General features: G+C 40.8%; 4 non-coding genes across 4 annotated transcripts; all 4 read left to right on the forward strand.

The window, feature by feature from the left end:
- Positions 1-9,449: 9,449 nt before the first annotated feature.
- Positions 9,450-9,521, forward strand: trnaa-cgc (transfer RNA alanine (anticodon CGC)). Its single transcript has one exon. It is a non-coding gene; the product is annotated as a tRNA-Ala (tRNA).
- A 1,086-nt stretch (positions 9,522-10,607) lies between these two features.
- Positions 10,608-10,679, forward strand: trnaa-cgc (transfer RNA alanine (anticodon CGC)). The gene has a single exon. It is a non-coding gene; the product is annotated as a tRNA-Ala (tRNA).
- Positions 10,680-11,352: 673 nt separating this feature from the next.
- On the forward strand, positions 11,353-11,424 carry trnaa-cgc (transfer RNA alanine (anticodon CGC)). Its single transcript has one exon. It is a non-coding gene; the product is annotated as a tRNA-Ala (tRNA).
- A 202-nt stretch (positions 11,425-11,626) lies between these two features.
- On the forward strand, positions 11,627-11,698 carry trnaa-ugc (transfer RNA alanine (anticodon UGC)). Its single transcript has one exon. It is a non-coding gene; the product is annotated as a tRNA-Ala (tRNA).
- The last annotated feature ends 10,418 nt before the right edge of the window (positions 11,699-22,116 follow it).

Consider the following 22,116-nt stretch of genomic DNA (forward strand, 5'->3'; position numbering starts at 1 on the left):
TACTCTGAGCTTCTCCCAGATGCCCATGCTTCTCAGAATATTTCTAAGGGAGAGCCCAGCCATCCTGCAAAGAAAACTCTGGACGTTGGTCAACAGGTCCATTTTCTTCTCTCAGATACAACTAAAGCAACTAGGTCTAAAGTTATCTATTGTTCCATATGGATACGTTTCATTTGTCTCTCCTAAAGGACTCTGAACACAAGCAAAAGTGGAAACAAAGCTGACTTATAACAACAATCTAATCCTCATATTAACTTTAATGCAATAGAAGTGAATGGGGGGATATGACCATGTAAGGTCCTCCGCTCATTTATGACTTGAGGACATTATGTTGTAAAGAAAAAAACTGCCTCTTTCACTGTGTATTTGTGCCGACGACAATTCACCTTTGTGACACTGTAGATAAGATAGAATACACTATTAAGGCAGGACATGGGAATCCACCTGCACCATGACAGCTGGTTATCCATACGTTTGTTGCAGATATTGCGCCATTATCTCTTAACTTGTCACCTAAGTACTTCACATTCTGTTAACCCGTCAAAAGTCCCCAAATCCATTGGTTGAACTAGAAATAAGTGTTTATATAAGTAATTATTTTTAAAGCGCTGTGACAACATTTAAAACAGAAATGACAGAACCTTTTATCTTCTATAACCCTGATCAAACACAGTGCAACAGTCTAATAAAAAAAATATTTGAATCCATGAAACACAAATTCAGTTTCACTTCCCTGGAGGCTTCCTGATGAAAAAAAAACACATCCCAACTTTCACTATCACCTGCCGCTGAACCGCTTTACTGTGGTCTACGATAAGAGCCGACCAGAACAAAAGAAGTCTTGTTATACCATGGCTTACGGGTAAATTGCCAGCATTTACTGTAAATGGCAGCCCACAGCAGACGATTCATAACCGAATCATTGAAATAAATCAGAAGTGGCACACAGTGTTTTTGACAAAACCACATAATTCCAGCTGCCTTCTGTGAAGTCTTCACACACCTCCTATGTGTATCCAATGAAAGCCTGAGGCCCAAATTACTCACGATGGTGGTATTTTCAAATCCTGACTTCATATCCTGCTCTCGTTTTTGTGCTATGCGACTAGGGGCCCTGTCTGTGTTTCGGAGCGTGGACCCCAATCTTTGTAAATCCCCTTTACATCGCATACCTCGACTGCGCTTACAACAGCCGCGGCACATGTGCAGAGCGAACACTGACACTCTATTTGTTTTTTATCCGAACACTTTGTGATATTGTAGAGTTTCTTTTTCAGGAACAGAAACATTAGATGATTCATAGCACGTGGGAAAACATCAGCAGGATGGAAATATTGGTGAAAAGAAAACACAGAAATGTGTGTAAATCCAGTAGGTAAATGAGAGTTGAGTAATGTGAATCTGGTTAGTTTAGAAGTAAAACTGTGCAAACTGTTAGATAGCGTCTTAAAAACATGTGGCAGACGGACATATGTACTCTGAACGACATTTTTATAAACACTACTACTATAATAACCACAATAAAAGCCACAACCAGGGCTTTGTTGTGTCATTAGAAAATCAGTAAAATAAAAAGAAATGCAAGTTAATAATTGTTTCCATAAAAAGGTCTAGGGAGTGTATCCCAGGTAGTTGTGGGCGAGAGGATTAGTTTAGAATATTTTTAGCAAACTCAAGGCTGGGGGTCCAAATCCTGCCTTCCATGTAGCTTTATCTGACCTATTAGACTGTTGTACTCGTTTCTGTCTGAACTCTTCTTGCCATGCTTGCGTTGGCTTCCTATAGGCACTCCGGTTTCCTCCTGCAATCTAAAAAAAAACTATTCTATGGTTGATGATTCCTATCTGTATTTGTTAATGATTGTACTTAAAGGAAACCTAGACATACATGTGGAAGAGCGTGCACAAAGAAGGTCTTCCAAACTGGCAGATGCGGTCCGAGGACTAAGCCTTGTGGAACACCGTTTAATTAACGGTCAATGCAAACCACTTTCCTTCCGTCTTCTGTTGTACAAAGGTGGTTAAACTTCGTTTTTCATCAGGGTACTTCCATGCGTTAGCGAAATGAGGAACAAGATAACTTTGTTAATGAACAAACTCCTTTTCTGTTCAATGTCCATTCTTGAGCTTGACTTTCACTACCTGTGAGTCACACACACCCGAGTTTTACTGCTTTTGAGTGGGCGATGTTAGCGATACGCTGATTCATATTGCCGTTTGAAGTCGGCTCATTTTCCCAGCTGTGCACATGCCATTCAGGCAGGTATCCACCCACGCACACACCAGCAGCGCCAGCCCCTCCCTCTCGTGTCGCCGCTATGATGGAATGTGACTCAGACATCAATAAAAATCGACACCATGCAACAATTTCATAGTTTTAGAGCCAGTAGAATAAATGTATAGTGTTAATCGCGGGTGATACGTTACAGGACAACATAAAATGAAGTCTTTTATTTTAAAGCCTATATTATTAAAATTAAAATTGGATGTTCGACCTATAACAGCAGAGAGGGCCTGGTTATGGTAAACGAGATTTAATCTCCAGAAAAACAATGTTTTTTCAGTGGGCGGGGCTTACAACGTTTTTTTTGTTTTTTTTAATGTAAATATTTAAATGAAAAGAGAGTTTTGTACAAACAGACACATACTGATGAGTCCAATAGAGGTCCACGATGTATTTAAGACACACTTAAATCGACACAAAGTTATACCATTAAACCAAAGTTTGTCAATATATACAGCGAGGGAACATGGTTTGATCAAAACTAACTATCAAGCTATCTGAGGATGACCTAGGTCATTTGGTAAGATTGGTTAAGATACTGTGCTTCATGTTTGTACTGTGCTTTTTGTTACTTATTAATCTACTTTGAACCATCTTAAATTTTATTCAGGTACGATGAAAATAAAAATCTAACTTTAAAGTTGACCTCTGTAAAGTGTTCTACGCCTCCATGGTTAACGAGTGATCGGGCTCCAGTGACCCCTGAGTTGCAGGAATTAGCAACAGACAATAAGTGGATTATATTTAAAATTACCTGCGGGTGACAGATTTCCTCTCACGGCTTAAAGAGTGTAATTAACATGTTTCAGTGTGCAAATGTTTTCTCAATGAGCCTCTTCCCTCGTCGAGTATGTCGTGTTCATAGGTGTGTGTGAGAACATGCGTCCCCTTGTGTCTTTTGCATCGCGCCTGGACTTTTTTTCTTCTTCTTCTTCTTCTTCTTCCCAGGCATGGCTAAGTGCCCCCTGAGGCCTCTTTGAAGAGGGACTAAAGGTACACGCTATTAATGTTAGCCACACTCTGCGACAAAACAAGGGACAAAAAGAAACACAACAGCCGAATCCGTCCATTGCCCCAAAGTTACGCGACGCAATAAATTAACCTTTGATTAAAAATGGCTGCCGCGCCTGCCAATTGTTATCAAGTGTCACCGTTGATACAATAACATCACCAATCACCTGCTCAATGAGAAGTGGAAGGAAATAAAAAACATTCCGCTGCAGGTCAATCTTTCATGCGCTGGGTGTGCAGGGGGGGGGGGAGAAAGAGGGGGGTTTATAGTATGTAAAGTGATGTACACGGGACCCCACAAAAGAGGAGATGGGAGGGCCACCCTGACAAGCCTGGCATGCCGTTTTTTTCTAAGGGGGTACTAGAAGGATGGAAGGCAGTAGCTACGGGTCTTCAAAGCCTTTCCGCTGGTTCTGAGGCCCTATGGATGGAGAATGTAGGTGGGGTGTGGGGAGGGAGTGTACGTTAAGGAGAGAAAGGGAGAATTAGGGAGCCCTCTCTTTGTCTGCTGGCATAAAGGGGGGTCGGTAAGATACTGAACGCCTCAGGAAGATTAACCGGCCAAGCCTGCTCAGAAGCTGAAGAGAAGGTCGGTGGGTGGGTGAGTAGGAGGAGGGTTGGGAGGGGGGGGGGTCCTATACTGGGAACTGGTATTGTCTCCGGTCCACGATAGGAAGCTGGTGAGGATGGAATGTTGGAAAATGGAGATTGATTGATTGGTACAGTGGACGCCGATGCAGAGTGGGAGTCGGAGGGAACAGGAGGGAGGCAACGATCCAGTGCCCGAGCTGTCAGTCACGCCTGGATTTCCGTGGGGTGGGAATAAAGGGGACCAGGAGTCAGAATTTTGGGAAATATAGAGGAAATACGGAGCACAGGAGTTGAATAGGGGGAGTAAACTACAGAGGTAGAAAAGGTGGGGGGGCAGTTAAGGTGGAAAGGAAGGAAAGCGGGAGGAAACTTTGGAAGTCAGAGGGGGGCTTCCTCAATACGGATTAGTGGAGCTCCGCAGTGAGCTAAGGGAGGATGGGGCGAGGAGGAGAGGATGAAAGTTAGGGTGGGAGCCGAGAGAGAATGAAGAATTGCCATTCGCTTCACTCACTCCACTACACAGCAACAAAGCATGATGGGAGGTACTTGACATAACACTCTTCCAGGCCACGCTGGTGTGTGAGTCTGTGTGTCGGCGAGTGTGTGTGGTGTCCGGTGTCAAATCGGGAAAATTCTGTTTATGTATTTGAAGTTATATGGATGTTCCAAATTATTTCCTAATATGACTCATCGTGATTCGACTCAGATAAACAACATGTTGAGCCCCCAGGCTCCCGCAGGAGACGACCAAGAAGAACATTTATTCCCCAAAAAAACAAACAAAAATCCGCTTCCTTTCCACTTTCCGATCGGCACAAAACATGAATTAGGAAACTTGTGAACATCATGTCCTATAACATGACATTGATACCTAAGGCATAAGTCATATAAGAATAAACAATTTCCCGAAGGAGACCACCTGAGGGATCAATAAAGTTTTACCTTACCTTACCTTATGTCAACCCTGGCAGTAGCAGGCCTTACTCACCCTCATGTCAACTAATGGTTGGGATTATTTCATCCAGGAAGACAAAAAATCTCCCGCTATTAACAGTAGGGATTGGAAGCTTAAGCACCACGTTTACCGAGAGTGTTTCCTGTCTGTGTAGCACGTTAGCCTTTTAGCTTCTGCTACAAACAAGCTTAAAATATAGATGGACGTTACAGACATCAGTATGGTGGTATTTGGATGTTTTAAGTGTGTATTTTTGGACAAATTAAAAAGCGACCTCCAGTCGTTATATGGTTAAACACTCCAACAAAAAAAAAAGATTACATTGAAAAGTTTTTTTTGCAGTATCCCTTTAATCCCAAGGAACCTCTAACAATTTGTCTTGAAATGATCTTGGGATATGTGACAGTGACAGTGACGAGCACGAACCCTTGTCTTTACGAAGATATCAAGCTCTTCACGAACATCTGCTGGTGTCATCTTCGATAGTATTTCAATCCAATATATGAATCTTTGTCAGTGGACTAAACATTTTTATGAGATTAGATTTTCAAACTCTTACAGGTCTTACTTTGGTTTAGTAGGCACTGGATTTATAACATCATCAGACTCATGAATTAAAATTTGATACATTTCCACTGACTCTCTGGCAACAGGTGTTAGAAATCCAAAGCCAGGCTGAGAAGTAAATCAGTATCCGAGAGCATCAATGCCTGTGACTAATGACCCGCAGCTCTTTTCGGGAGGGGTCATTAAGACCTCATTAATTACAGTGGTGATAAAGATTATCTCCACAGGTGACTGCCTGTCGGGGAATCACTTTCCCCCCGCAGCCGTAAACTCACATCTCCGGCGAGGACCACGGAAGGTCTCAATTTTTTCTTCCGCCTTATGATGACGGATGTGAAGGTTGTTCACGCGTGTGGAGAGCCGGAGAAACTCCCACGGCGGAGGAGCCGTCAGCCGCCTGACAGTTGACTAACAATCGCACATACTGTTGTGAAAAAAGGTTGGAAGGATATCAGCTGTTTAATCTTCTGGAAGGAATCCAGGTCCACTTTCATATCAATTTGAAAAAAACCCATCACTGTGGTTCTCTTGAGTCACACAGTGCCTCGGAAGTCTTTTAATTTGCTTCTTAAAATGTAAATGATAGAACCAGTGGAAATACAAACATGAAGAAATACACTGTTTATTTTAAGATTAAAGCCACACGTGGGTCATGGAAGAGCCAAGTATTATATATTCTACTTGAATACTGTGTAAATAAAAAAAGGTCAAATATTTGCGATCAGAATAAACGCTCTCTTTATCTGATGTGGTAAAGGAGTTAGACACAGGGATCCATTGTCAATGCTAATAAAGCTTGAAATAGCAGTTGTATGAGCAAACAATATTATTTAATTTAGATATTTAATTATTAACATCAGTCGCTACCACTAAAAAACCTTTTAACTTCATCATATATTATTTAATTTTATTACAATATCCTCAAATTAAATATCAATGACAATATATGATACAAAAGTAATGTATTAAAAGAATAGTGAAAAGATTTTTTTTTCATCATTTAATCGTCATTTAATAGTGGCCCCTCAAGCTCCTCTATTTCCTCCTCCTCATACGCCATTAAATTATGACTACCTGTTGACAAGTTTGACGCTACCTACAAACTCCACTGACCACTGCGGAATGACAACGAGTCGTGTAGTTTTGGCGGCAACGGTCGACAGCACAGGATCAGCCGAGTGGTCATAATGTTTGGCTGTGTATACACGGTATAATTACCGCCGTGCAATGTGTGAGCGAGTTAGAGGAGGACAGCCATTGTAGATGGATTATGCTGGAACTAAAAGTGGAACCCCCTTTTACACACACACACACACACATAAGCTCCCCGCAGGTACAGTACCCCGCCTCCTCTCCTCGCCCTCAGCCTCCCGTCTGATCAACGGAGCTGAAATAAGAAGGCCAGGAGGGGCCTCTGGTTCCCACATCAGACCCCACTGTAGCTATTCTCTTCCACACCTCCCCTGCCGGGCCCTGTACTGTACCCCAAATCTGTTATAGTACATGTTAAAAGCTCTTAATCAGCAGAGCGTGAACACACAACGTCTCTCCCAAGTAGAATCTGTCACAGGTCAACAGGTGCAACAGTAGCACATTTTTATTCATTAAGATCCATTTTACTGGTTGTTTACGGTTGATAACCTGGTAAATGATGAGAAACAATGGCTTCAAAAAGTATTTTTATCTAGTGTTAATCTTTTGTTATTCCAATGAAATGTCTAATTTACGCAAATTTTACCTTTTGGAAACATTTTTCCACCACATTCTGTTAAAAAAAACATACAATATATGTCTAAAGTCAACAGTTTTGGTTCCCAAATAACAATTCATAAAAAATCTTCACCATAAAAAAGAAATACATACAATAATCATAGTATTATTTTTAATTAATATAGTCACTTAATCGATCCACAGTATTCTTTACTAATGTCCCTTTATATATACGTAAAATACCATAAGGTGGTAGACTTTACTTATAATCCTACGACGATAACTAATGACATCATCTGGTATTAGATACAACTACTACACAACTATAATAAAAATTCCATGAAAATCATAATTAAAAAGAAACATCAACCTAAATACATGTTGTTGTTTTTTACTTAAGATATGTTACTTTAAATTGTTTGAAGAAAAGATATATGCCGTATATTTTTTAATATAAATGGCCAAGTAATTAAAAACGTATTTAATTTTAATTTAAAAAAGATATGCAAAATTTTAATTCCATATATTTTAATTCCATAATAAAAAATGTAAACAAAAGAAGCAGATGCTTTAATAAGTTGTTTTTGTGTGTTTATGTCTTCATGATCCTTTTCTATTCGTTGTATAGTCGTCATTTCAAGAAGCAAGTATAGGACTCAAGATGAATTGTTTCTGACGGAGTGTGAAGTGGACACAGTGTCGAGCAGCGACACTAACAACACACACCAGCAACAAGTAATTAATCAGGCACAGAAAAGCACAAGAATCCCTCCAGTGTCATCCATTAAAACAGAGAGCAGAAAAGAGAAGCCCCCTTTGAACTTTTGCAACAAATCCAAAACAAAAAAAAAAAGAATCTTCCCCTCATCTCCCTTTTCCTGCTTCTCCTTCCCCCTTGCTCATTGGTCGTCCTCTCCCCGGAGTCACTGCTCTGACTCTCTCAAAGCCCCGAGCCCACCACGACGGGTCCCTCCTCGCTCTCCCACACTGAGTGCCCACGGCTCCTGAAGTGATGCTTTTTGTGTGGGGTTCAGGGGTCGTGCCTATTAGCGTGAAGAAAGCCCTGCTGGTTCTTATCCCGACCCGGAGGAGGACGCAGGCCTCTTCACCCCGGCCTCGGCCCGGCCAGCCCCCTACCCTGGACGGGACACTTTCATCCTTTGTCAGAAGGTCAATGAGCGGACCCCTAGAGGGGAAGGAGGGCCTCCACCAATAATGATATGCATGACAGTCATTGTATGACCCCATGGGGGGGTCATGGTTGGTTGAGGTGGGTGGGATGGTGGTGGTGAGGTCGGGGGTGTGAGGGGGGTGGGGGGGTGTAACTTGGGGATTTATCCAAAAGTAACAGAGTGATGATGACAGCACTTCATCTTCAACTCCCAAGCCATCCAGCAAACCCTGAAATATTCAGTGACTGTAACCCCGTCCCCCCGCCCCCCCCTCACACACCTCCAACCCTGACACTCTCACACTCATCTTAACCCTTAACCTCACGCCAACCCCTCACCGGGGAGATGGATGTGAATCCGTCTGCTTGACTGGACGCAGAAATCCCGACTATTGGCCTTGATATGCAAATGGGATGTTACGTAACAATGCGATCAATAGAGGAACACGCCTCGAACCACGTAGAATGAATATCTTAACCCGTTGTTTCCTTTTCGACAGACACCATATGGGAACCTGCCTGAGAACACAGACAGACCAACCTTCAGACGACTCAATATAAGGATAGTGTGTTTTAAGAGTCAGCAACTTTCTATTGTCTTTTTTACTTTTGCCGTGTGACATGTGCTGATGAATTGTGATCAATTTTATCAAGGGACAAGGGGATGCAACTCAGTGGTAGAGCACACACTTTTGCATGTATGAGGTTCAATCCCCAGCATCTCCAAATTGTAATATTAGCTTTAACTACAAAAACTTAATAAAAATGGTTACTACATTTAGAAAACTGACAAATTGTCAGAACTATATATGAACCTGGAAGATATTTTTGTAAATGATCTTTCATTTTTGCATTCAATTCCATTTTTCCATACATACAACAGGTACAAGTAAATAATCAGTAATGAAAAGTAGAATTTTTGTCCTTTATCTGCAAGAACAACAAGACTCTATAGTGCTGTCGTAAAGAACAAAAACCCTTGTTGACAAAAAAGTCGCTATAGTGAAAATTTGAGTCATTCTTCGTCATCCAACATCAAGACTTGCCTGTAAAAAAGGGTTGAACCTACAACATTATGTGTATTAGTTTTTTCACTTTCATGGTCTGTAGTTCTTTCTTCAAGTGTCTCTTATCTCTGCTGCTAGTTAACAGAGCTCACAAGGGGATGTAGCTCAGTGGTAGAGCGCGTGCTTCGCATGTATGAGGTCCTGGGTTCAATCCCCAGCATCTCCACATTGTTTATTGAACTTTAATTGATGGTCAATAAATACTAAGTTAATAAAAAACTGTAGTACAGATATGTCACTAGCACAAACTGTGACTAATGACCTCATTTTGAACAAATTGCAAAAATAACTTTAGTTGTGAAGATCAACTACATTAGCTTTTTTAAGTATATGAATGTGGAATACACTCAAATAACTGATAACTGATACACCTACTTTTCTGGCAAAAAAAATTGCACCTCATCTCAGCTGCTACTTCTCAAAAAAAGGCGCAGAGGAACTCCATGTATGATGTCCTGGTGAGTTCAAAATGTATTCCTACATCAAAAATCTGCAAATGTAACCGGCTTGGAGAAACTGATATCTACTTTTAATTACAGTTTCCCTGCATATCTGTGCCTTTATTCTGGGTTCAAGCCCCAGCATCTCCAAATTCCAATATCAGCCTTAACTACAATTTAATAGTAAATAATAGGTTCTACTTTCAGTAGAATGGGACATTATCAGAGCTGACTATGAACCTGTAAGACATTTTCACAATTTAGCATCTCCATCTTATGTTATTTAGATTAAACAAAGTACCCCACTGACATTAAGGCTTGATGTCTGAATGAACAAGTAATCTGACTTTTTCTTGCTCGCTGAAGTCTGATAGCAACAAAGTTGTCTTGCATCACCAACCATGGATGGATCTGCTCTCACAATGTTGACCTGTTGATAAAAGAGGTCGTTCTCCTTTCACCAGATGAAGGTCAGTATCAGTGCTTTGCATATATAGGTCACGGTTTCAATCCCCAGCTTCTCCATTTAAAGGTATGTTTTCAATGCTTGTTCTTGAAGCTACAAAGTAAATAAACGGAAATGAAAAGTAGAATTATTGTCCTTCATCTGCAAGAACAACAAGATTCTATAGTGCAGTCGTTAAGAACACAAACCCTGTAGTGAAATTTTGAGTCATTCTTTGTATCCAACCAAGTTTGTAAGAAAGTGTGGCACTTTCAACATTAAGTGTATTACCTTTTTACTTTAATGTCCTGTACTTTCCTCAAAAAATGTGTGTCTTGTCCCTGCTGCTACTTCACAGAGCTCACAAGGGGATGTAGCTCAGTGGTAGAGCGCGTGCTTCGCATGTATGAGGTCCTGGGTTCAATCCCCAGCATCTCCAATTTATGTTATTTAGATTAACCAAAGTAACCCCACCGACATTTAGCCTTGATGTCTGAATGAACAAGGATTCTGACTTTTTCTTGCTCGATAAGCAACAAAGTTGTCTTGCATCACCAACAACGAACGGATCAATGGAAGAACGAAGGTCAGTAACACAGTGTGTGCTTTGCATATATGAGGTCAGGGTTTCAATCCCCAGCTTCTCCATTTAATAGTAACCGTTTTCAATGTTTTCTCCTGAAGCTACAGAGGAAATAATCGGATATGAAAAGTAGAATCATTTTCTTTAAGCCAAATGCGAGTACTATTAACTATTCTCTTCAATAATGTAATCAAGTCAATTATTTGCAAATAATTAACATATATATCTGTTGAAAATACAATCCAAATCAAGTTTCAGACTCTTTTATCAGCTTGAGGTGAAGTCTATATTCCGCACACGGAAGGATTTACATCCGGAGTCAGAAACAGTTCTATTCATTGATTCATGTCATGCTGTCAGTTAGGAAGCTATTTAGCATCTATCAGGAACCAGATCTCTCATGAATGACCTGCTGTCTCCATCACTGGTTGATTCTCGTTCAGTCAGAGCCGAAACACACCTACTTTCCTGTCAAAAAATGCACCTCATTTAAGATGCTACTTCTCAAAAAAAGAGAGAGCAGACCTAAGGGGATGTAGCTCAGTGGTAGAGCGCATGCTTCGCATGTATGAGGTCCTGGGTTCAATCCCCAGCATCTCCACTTTGTATTATTTATGTTAAGTGTTCAGAAACCAAACATCACTTATAGACAAAAAAATAAATTGAACAGGTAAATACATAACCAATCAAACCTTTACATTAAGTTTGTATCACTTTTTACTTTCATGTTCTGTTATTTGACTTAATCGATATGGGCTCTTATCTCAACTGTTAATGATTATAGAGGCCAGTGAGTGACACAAGGGGATGTAGCTCAGTGGAAGAGCGCATGCTTTGCATGTATGAGGTCCTGGGTTCAATCCCCAGCATCTCCAAATTCTAATATTAGCTTCTACAACAATTTAATAATAAATAATGGGTTCTAATGGGACATTTTCAGAGCTCACTATGAACCTGGAAGACATTTTAATAATTGATCTACCATTTTTCCATTCCTTCAAAGGAAAAGGGATGTAGCCAAGGACTCAGTGTGTTCCATGTATGATGTCCTGGTGGGTTCAAGGTTCATTCCTACATCGTCAATCTGAAAATGTAACTGCAGAGGCTTGATGAAACTCTGATATATACTTTGAATTACAGTTGTCTTGTATAGCTTTTCCTTCAACCCCAAGGGGATGTAGCTCAGTGGTAGAGTGCATGCTTGCATGTATGAGGTCCTGGGTTCAATCCCCAGTATTTCCATCTTATGTTATTTAGATAAACCAAAGTACCCCCCCTGAAGCCTGGATGTCTGAATGAACAACAAGGATCTTCAAGAACAAGACTCTGTAGTGCAGTTGTTAAGAACACAAAGCCATGTTGACAAAAAGACTGCTCTAAGTCGCTTTAGTTTAACTTTGAGTCATGCTTTGTCATCAAGATCAAGACAAGTTTGTAACAAAGTGTTGAAACTACAAAATTACGTGTATTGCTTTTTTTCACTTTCATGTTCTGTACTGTACTTTACTGTTGACTTTCCTCAAGAAATGTCCTTACAACGGACATATTTTAAAACAATATATTTGTGACTGAAACATTTCTCATTGGCACATTTACAACTGATATACTTGTAAAAGGCACATTTGTTAAATAAATATTTGTAACTTGTACATTTGCAACCGGCTCATTTGTAAATTGTGCATTTGTAAGAAGCACATTTGTAACTGACATATTTAGAAGTGACATATTTGCAACAGGCACATTTGTAACTGACATATTTATGACTTGTACATGTATAACTGGAGCAATAAATTACATTTTTCCGCAGTTCAATTTGAAAAACAATCACAGACACATCTGGCAGTTTTTCTGGCTTCAATCCAACCAATTTAAGCTTAACTTTCTGCTCAATAAGTAGACAAGTTAAATACAAAGCACAAAAACAGTAATTTCACAAAATAAAGTTTGGGGCATAATGCAAGTCATAACTATTTCTGAATGGATTCTTCTTTGTACAAACACACGGATCACCTGCTTCCACTGGTGCACACTTCCCTCCTCCAGAGCCACAGGGAGACCCGTCTCTGCCCAGCACACTTTTGGCAGGGAGACCGTGATAATTGGGTCACAGACAGATAGACGGGTGGAGGCTCAGAAGTGACGACTCCGACAGTTACTTTCAACGGCCCTGCACGAACGATCTACAACCAACATGTTTTTTTTTTGTCTTTGGACACTCACTGTCGATCCATCTGCGTGATGAGGAGGAAGAATATTATAACGTTTTCCCACTGCTGGAGTTGCGCTCTGTCAGAGGGGTGGGGGGGCGAGGGGGGTAATTATGAGACCTGTTGTGCTCAAGGCAAGTCGGGCCACCAAGGACGGATTAAGACCATCTCCTCCTTCTCTTTCTTCCGCTTTCTTTAGCCGTCTTTTTCATTCATTTTCTTTTCTCTTTCACTGGCCCGTTCCTTATTCTGTCCTCCATTCATGTCTTCCCTCTTCATTAAACCTGTTGATTCATAATGGATTTGGGAGAGCTCAGCAAGAATTTGGTTAATGGCAGACGCTGCAAAGATGAAAGGAATAAACAACTTGAAATACTCATGATCAGTTCAAGACGACTTCGCTGTAAGTTACTGTGCGTGAAGAGTTTCCATCTCTCTTCACAGATGCTAACCTTTCATTGCTAAATTATTACCTTTATGCCAAAAAAGAAACGTTTTTTGGGATGTTAGCCAACAAGAATGTTTTAAAAAGATTCAAGCCTTGCATACATTTGTACAGTGGAACTTAAATACTGGTTGATCAAATGTTTTAGTAGCGTTTGCAGAGTGATCAGGTGGTCAACAATAATATCAAAGGTGAAATCCAAGTCCAACACACACGAAGACACCTCAAATGTTATTTCCAGGATTCACCAATTTCATTTTGATTACATTTTAAGTAAATGTTAATAGTATTCAGTTATTTATTGATCAGTTGTATGGCTTCTCACTGCTGCTGCTGCTCACCTCTTTAACCATCAAAGGAAACACAGCCTCATGGAAGTTGGATTTGATAGTTTGAACAAAACATTTGGTTCTATTAGCAAGTTTTTTTGTGTTTCATTAAAGATTATTTTACTGTATCAAAAATGTGTGAGAGGAAGCTCAATGTACAGAAATAAAAAGGACATGGTCTGGGTTGAACCCAGGACCTTGTACACGCGAAGCGCACACTTTGATCATGAGCTATGTATTACAATGTTTTCCTTTTTTTCGTTCCATTCAAAAATGCCACAGGAAAACAATATAACGATCCTCAGATGTACATTATGAACACACAACAAGTCAATGAAAGCTCATGAGTCAACGTCCTGATGCACAAACAAGATGTGAAAATAATAAAACTTAAGGAAATGATAAATCATTTATTAAATCATCTTTACAAATGATGATCAAAGCAAAAGTCTTTCTTCCCCTTGATCAGGATTTGATAGCATTAAAAAAAAAAAGCATTAACGTCTCCTCGAGGTCAAGTGCTCTTTTTTCTTTTGTCTTCCTCTTTCATGAAAAAGTCCCCCGAGGCCCCTAAAAGCCCATAATACAGACGTTCGGTCCCTCAGTTAAAAGCCCTAGACATATAGTATGCGCTGTGAAAAGCGAGCCCTTTGACGGCTTCATTATGAAGCCCACGCTGACCAATTATCTGTTTCAGGGCGATCGTCTGGCCTCCTTTGATCGCCCTGATGTGTCGCTCCAGAGCCGCTCGCAGGTATAGCATTTCGGCCTCGCAGCGTCTTCATAAGTTCCCCTTTTTCAACGCATAAACATTGAAAAAGCTTCTTCTGACTGACTCTTTATCTCTCCGCCGTGATGCCTGAAATCTCATGTATCGGGATAACGCTGATGAGAAGTGGCGGAGGGCAATTAAATGAGATGGGAGGAAAGGGATGGGGGGGCGAAAAGGTGGACGGAAAGGAAATACCAGAGGGAGGAAAATAAAGATAATAGAGTGAGGGAAGGCATGACAGGGGTCTCCGCTGGTGGTTCGTTTGATCAGAAGAAATGCAGTAGTCATCTGGGTGAGCCCCGTCCCTCCGTACAGTTCAGTCATCAGTGCTGATTCATCCAAATGGATACCAGAACACTTCGGTAGCTCGCAGTACAGAGCCCGCCTTATATCCCCCAACAGAACCTTAACGCAAACCAGACCAGCCATAATCACTCACACACTGCACCTCGCCGCTCGCACAATCAATGCGCCGACTCGGCTGTGATTTCCCAAACTGTACGAACGAGCTCACATCATGGATTGTTTTAAGGCATGCGTGTCCGAAATACAGTCTGAGGACCATTTGCTATCTGTTGATGCTAATTTCTAAATACTGAAAACGTTTTCCTTGGGTCCGATGAAAACCGTTTTGTGTTTAACTTTTTTACATTTGGAACCTCGATTTTTTGATTCTGGTCACATCAAATACAACCATCTTCTAAAAAAAAGTTTAAACACCCTGGTTTCAGGTTGTGTTATTGTTGTCTTCAAGATATAGAGTAGATAGTACACAAGAAAATAAGATACCCATGTTATTCGTAACACTAAAACTATTTGTTCAATCCTCTTAATAATCCTAATTCTGTCCTGTAGACCCAACAAGATCCACTTACACTTTGGTGTCACTAAGAAAAATAACTTGCCGCTTATTTCACTTGAGCAACAGAATAAAAACTTTAAAGAATAACTATACGCCTTTGTAAAACTGGATCAATCTAAAGCTGAGAAGACAAGTGAGTTAAAATAATAAATACATATGAACACAATAGTTCTCTAGGATGGTAATCGATCATTTATTATAAAAAAGGTTTTTATTCACTCGAGCCCCAGTTTTTTTCGACAATCTACCATTTATATATTTTTATATGCAATTTTCATTTCATGTTATAATTCATCACATGTAGAATTATGGGCTTAAGAAAAGATAATCTTTCCCCCTATGCGCAAGTGGCTTAACGTCTCAGAACTCTACTAGATGAGAATAAATAGGTTTAAATTAGGCTTGGAAGCCCATGTTTAAAGATTAATCTAAAACAAAATATAGATTCTTGGTAGGGCCTGGTACAGAGAAAATTGGTGCATCAATACACTATAACTGAGCTAGCACGCTAATAAACTAATCACAAGAAAACCTCGGTTCTTTTCGGCGACTTCAGTGGAGAGTTTCTTGACTTGAAAACATAAAATATAATACGCTGCTATTTCTATACCACCTTGGGCTCTTGGCTTGGAACCAACAAAAGCATATTCATTGAGAAGGATGACTCACTCCATGAAAACATCTCAGGAGCCAATGACATAATCAGTTGACAAATGAAGGGAAAAGACATTAAAAAAAAAGAAAATTGGTTATATATTTTAAATAAAGTAGATAGCACCTAATATAAAGGAATGGTCTGGATATTGTTGTGGAGAAGCTGTACATAAATCACCAAAACCATATCGCATGACTGGAGGTCCAAAATGTGTACAGTTTTTTTTTTGTGGACCATCAAAGGGCAGCGGCAAAGACACCAGAGCAGCAGGGATCGGCGCATCCCCACAGTGGCGTATCGACACACAACCAGGCAGCACACAAAACAACCCTGACAAAAAAAAAAAAGCAAACAAAAAATGTCCAGGACAGTGAGAGAATGCCATGCCATTTCCTTCTGCCTGTAACCGGGGAAACCCTGGCACCGGGCAGGAGCCCATCTCCAGTCGGCACCGGCCTCCCCACCTCTAGGATCCTTTACACTCGGTCCAGCGGCACGTCAAGTTCATCCCCCCACACGCTGCTTCCCAGCAGGCTCTTGACTCAGGCTGGCACGCCCCGGAGGCTAAAGGGGGCTGAGGATCCACCCAGACGTGGGCTCTGCCTGTGTGGGGTACATCTCAATCAGCAGGATCCCAAAAAAAGGGCCCCTCTTTTTTTTTTTTTTTATCATTCCTGCAGCATCTCTCCATCACTGGCATGGGCGCCTTCATAACCTCCCACTGATTGGCGTGTATGAAGCGGGCGGTTATTCACCCCCTAAATGTCTTTTCATTTCTTCCACTGTCCTCGTGTGAAAGCGGCCAAATCACACTTTCTCTCTCGGGATGAGATGCGAGGAAACAACAGGCCCCGAATTAACATTCGGCTAACTAGACAGAGACTGGACAGACTGCGGAGGCTTAGCAGGGACACTGATGGCTTCATACGACGCTGCCTCTCCCACACTCGCCATCTCTCGCGCCTGCTGTCGACGGCAGAAAGTAAAGTTTGGCGAAGAAGACGAAAAGGGAGGGAGCGTAAAAAAAAGGTGCGGCGACGCAGGACTGGGGACAAGACGAGGCATTATCACAGCAGGGGGTGGAAGAGGGGGAAAGGGTGAAAGGATGATAGTGGTCTGGCCTCGCTCATCTCCTCTCATCACTAATTCATCCCGTCTGCAGCTCTCAACCCCACTTCCCGTTTTGTTTTCTCAGCGTACGACTGCAGCTCACATCTGTTCAGGGTCAACGACAGTATCACACGACCCCTAAAAAAATAAGAATAAGAAAAAGAAATTCGCTTGACTATTACTGTAGCTAAACTAGTGTTTTAAAGCAACATTAACATCATGACGATTTGTCCAAGTCCACATCTTTTCCGGTGAACGTCGACGTTCAAGGAGGATCGAGGGGAAGAATATACTAGTACACAAGAGTTTTGGATGACATACAGTGCAATGAAGCCAAGGGCAGGAGTATTCAAGCTGCTAAGTGATGACTTATAAGGGTTAGCTAATGGTAGCTAATAAATCTGTAGTGGCTGTTACTTATTGCTAACAGGTAATAAAGTGGTTGTGTGTATGTTTCACTTGGTTCTCATGTCGCAATGTTGTCAACACAATCCGTTGTTCTGAAGCCTAAACTCTGAATGAAATAGTTTTCAGTTCTACGTTTTTCGTATGTCATTGTTTTGAGGAATTAACTTAAATTTTGCATTACTGACTTATTTTTCTATTTTAATACATTGTTGTTGTCAAGGTACTACTACTATCCAGAAAAATCCTGTAGCACAAATAAATAAAGTGATAAACATGTCAAAAGGTAGAAATTATGTTAAAATATTTTTTTAAAAACAGCAGTGCGACACGTTTTAAGAGGTACAAGCTCAATTTATGTACCCAAGTATCATATTTTGTAGAACAAAAATAATGTTGAACAATGCAATCCCTTTGACTGTGATCAAGAATGCAGGGCTTGTGTCTTGTGTTGAGAATTTTCAGCGACTTCACTACAGGTACTAAAAACGTACTAGTGCTAGTGGCAGCTAACCCAAAATAAAGGGGTATGTAAAGGCAGGTTGAGCTAAAGTTAGCCAGTGAAAAAGGGCCATAAGAAACAAGGTGTTCCAGTCATACTCTTGGTAAACAACTAGAATGATTCTGTGACATGAACGCAAGTTTCCAATAAAAAAAAAATATGCAGAGAGGTCTGAGATTCAATATAGATTATCAGGGTTTTACTGCTACCTTTTTGGAGAGCTTGACCCAGCATACCTGCCAAGTGTATATAATTACTAAGGGGGTGTATTGGCATACAATGCTCATAACGATAGGGGTAACAATATGACATATTGCGATATAAGGAAATACATATTTGTGGAATTGTCAAGTACTTGACTCTGGTGTTGCAGAATTTACAGACCACATGACTCTGGACGAAGTCGTCACTTCTTTCATTTGTTTTGAAACCAAAATATGTCCAAACACATCAGCTTTAAAAGCTGCTGGAATCAACTGTATCCTCTAGTCCTCAGTCATCTCGCAGGACTTTGTTGTACTTTTAGACGTTGTGCTGCCATCTTGTGGCCGTAAGTGTAAATTGCTACACAGAAATGAACAAATGTAGTGAACATTTGCATGTTGATTGAAAAAATACTTTTTTTTTTTAAAGAAAACAGTTCCAGAACATCCATGATCCAGAAGAATAGTTTAACCAGATGAAAACCTTCTCAGAATTACATCCACTCACAGACAACAAATGTTACTTCTGGTCCAAGAGATTGTCTCCAGGCATTAAAGCGGTTTCATCCTCCTGAGCCTGCCCGAGTCTAAATCCTCACTATCCCCTCCATCCTGCCACAGAAACACACGCCCATATCCATCCATCAAGGCTCTGCATCCCCAAGGTCTTTTAGGCTGACCCACTTTCCCCTCCTCAAACCCAAACAACTCAGCAGCATAAAAAAAAGCTGATGTCTGACTTCTTGTCCGGAGACCGTGTCAGCAAAAAATGAATAAATAACGCAGAGTTTTCAAAACTGCTTCTCGTTCATTTGGTTTTTTAAATGTTCTATAAGTTAAGGATTTTTCAAAGTGAGGATGATGATGTGTTTTGACATTGAACGCTCGTCATTGGAGATCAGTCTGTGTCCTCCGTCCACCGTCGCTGAAGAGCATCGTTGGCAGCGACGTCACAGAGACACTGCTGCAGACGCCTGCTCAAAAGACATGTCAGCAGATTTCCCCGGTCTAAGTACCAGTGTCTATGTGTGTGTGTGTGTGTGTGTGTGTGTGTGCACTCAGCAGCTCTTTCTCCCCGTGTTGGATGGCAAATGAAAAACGCTGAGTTGGAGAATTCTGTGCCGCAGAGGCTGGTGTCATCAGTGATTGACCAGGACTTCGCCCGGGATACACTCCGTCAGATCCACCTCCTCAAGATGTCCATGAACAGACTGAGAGTCTCACCACTGGTTTTGTGGGCCACGCCATGGGCACGTGATGGTTATTAGACGTGTCGATTGCAAAGGTCACCTTGTCACAAACGTTGGGTTCGGTTAGACGACGGAGATCCATGTGCTCGGTCGCTTGTGTTGTGACTGCGGGGCTACATCTTTCAAAAGAGGCGTCTATCAGACAAAATAAGTCAAATAATAGTGGCGATCGAACTGGAGGTTGACTTGCTAAAAGCTTTGAGTTGAGACTGAAGGAACTAGCAGAAAAAAGTGGTCAAATTGAGCTTTTTCTAACCCAACCTAGCAGCTTAACCATCCAGAGCAGCGAGGGCTAAGTGCCTTGCTCAGGGGCACTACACATAAAGTTCTTCATCTTCTGAAATCTCAGCGAACGAGAGGTTAAGAGAGCAGAGGCCATTATGATGCTTCACTCCTCTTCCAGCCAGCTGTAATCACACCCGCTTTGTTTACACAACGAGTCCCTTGGTGTGGAGACTTCCGGGATTGATGACGGTTGGTGACAAACCTCAAGGCTTGACCAATCACAGCAAAGTGGGTGTGGTTAGGGTAAACAAGATTTAATCTCCAGTAAAACCAAGTGTTTTCAGTGGGTGGAGCTTAACCACATTTTCTAATGTAAATATTCCAGTAAAAAGAGAGTTTTGTAAAAACAGATTCTAGTGAGTAGAGGTTGTTTCGAAATGAAGTTATAACTCATGAGAGAAGTTGTCAAGTTTTTTCCCCCTACTTTGTTTCTTGGTTGAATGATTGTGACAATGGTTAGCATCACAGCTAACGCTCGTCCCAATCCTACTCTAAACTACACATGCACGACACGGCAGAAATGTGTACTTTCTTTTCAACACAGACGTCCACAGAAGCTCTAGGACCATTGATCATACCAATATGTTTGATGAATTATGTTTGCTAACACATGTGTGGATAACAATGGTGCTAACATGCAGGTTAAATAATACTAAGACATCATATTTAAATATCTCTTTAGCCAACTGTTATCAGGAATAGCAGAGTCGAACAAGACAATTCCCCGCTGGGAAATCGCTTTGTCCCGTGACGAAAAAATGATGAACGCTACAAAGGAGTCAGATCCCACGTTGATAATTTGATCTTTCATCTACATTTTAAACCTTGAATGGTGTTTCTACGTGAACGTATGCCAGAGCAGGAGATGTTTGAAAAACGTTTGAAATGCTTTTTTTTTTTACCTCGTCCCATTTATTTCTTACAGGAAATTTATCGCAGTTTATCCTCTGATGGGAAAAGTAACAGCGGTGTGTTCCCGATCGAGCGGCACGTTTTTATGTTGTTTTTTTTTGTATGAGCTCAAAAGGGCGTGAAAAGTGCCAAAAACGTAAGGAGGATGAATAATAAGAAGAGGGGAACAACAATAGTGGGCTATAGTGGACTCAATATACACAATTTCTTATAGCTAGTTTATACAAAAGCATGTCTAAAGAGATATTCAAGATGAAGTACATGATATACTTTTTAGTCATGTGAACATTGATGATATAAAAAATGTCTTCTAGTGTTGGTCAAATGCATTCAATTAGTAAAACATCGATGTCACGAGTGCGAGTCCAATTGTTGCCATTATCGGGAACATCATGAACTAATGCATCCACTGTCACACCATAACGATATATTCCTCAGGCAGCATCTCAGAAGGCAGTCAGTTAACAGCCCCTCAGGCGGTGTGTGTGTGTGTGTGTGTGTGTTGCCTCACATTATGTTCAATTGCAGCATCAAAGAAGAAGAAGAAGAAGAGGCCCTGGCATTCTGTGAGCCGCTTCACAGCCAAAACTCCGGGAATGTTCTGCCAGGTCATATCTTTTCAAACAGTTCCTGCTTCACTTGGACAACAACTTCTGCTCGAAACCTCTCGCTGCGTCTCCACCTCTACCGGCCACCTTCTCCACAAACGCTCCATTGTTCCTTAAGGGTTTTCACGCAAGAGTTAAAATTTTACAATGTAATTTTTGTTCCGCCCCGAGGCCTCATCAGAGCAAGTGGAAAAATATCTTTCTACATTTCCACAGCGAAAAAAAAAAAGTTGTTTACATGGAGAGTAAGTAAAAGTTTAATAAGACAACATTATGATTGTGTTGTTTACCGCTGGAAACGTTTCTCTCCAAGACATTTTTGCGGAGACCGTAAAATTGAGCTAGAAAATCAGCAACATTGTTTACCTACATTGTTTCAAGGGTGTTCATGAAGATGTCTTTTCATATCTTCAGAAGAAGAAAACATTTCCCCCTCTAGTGTGTCTCTGAGGGTAACATTCTTGAGTGACACCACATCCTTATCTTATAAAACACAAGTACTTTGACTTACTTGTTAGCTTCCCATGTAAGAATACAGTCAGTGTTGTAGAAGGTCGGTGAGTTCCTCAGGATATGCACACTCTAAAAAGAGAAAAAGAAAAAATATAAATTAAAACTGAACAGAGCTTTAAATAAAAACTTTATTGGATTTGAAATACATAGTATTCAGTGCATTGTTATACACAAATGTACACAAAGTTACACCAAACGCTCTTTTTATATATATATTTGACCACCTTTTTGGGGG

The sequence above is a fragment of the Callionymus lyra genome, chromosome 13 (assembly GCF_982586985.1).
Source record: "Callionymus lyra chromosome 13, fCalLyr1.hap1.1, whole genome shotgun sequence".
NCBI lineage: Eukaryota > Metazoa > Chordata > Actinopteri > Syngnathiformes > Callionymidae > Callionymus > Callionymus lyra.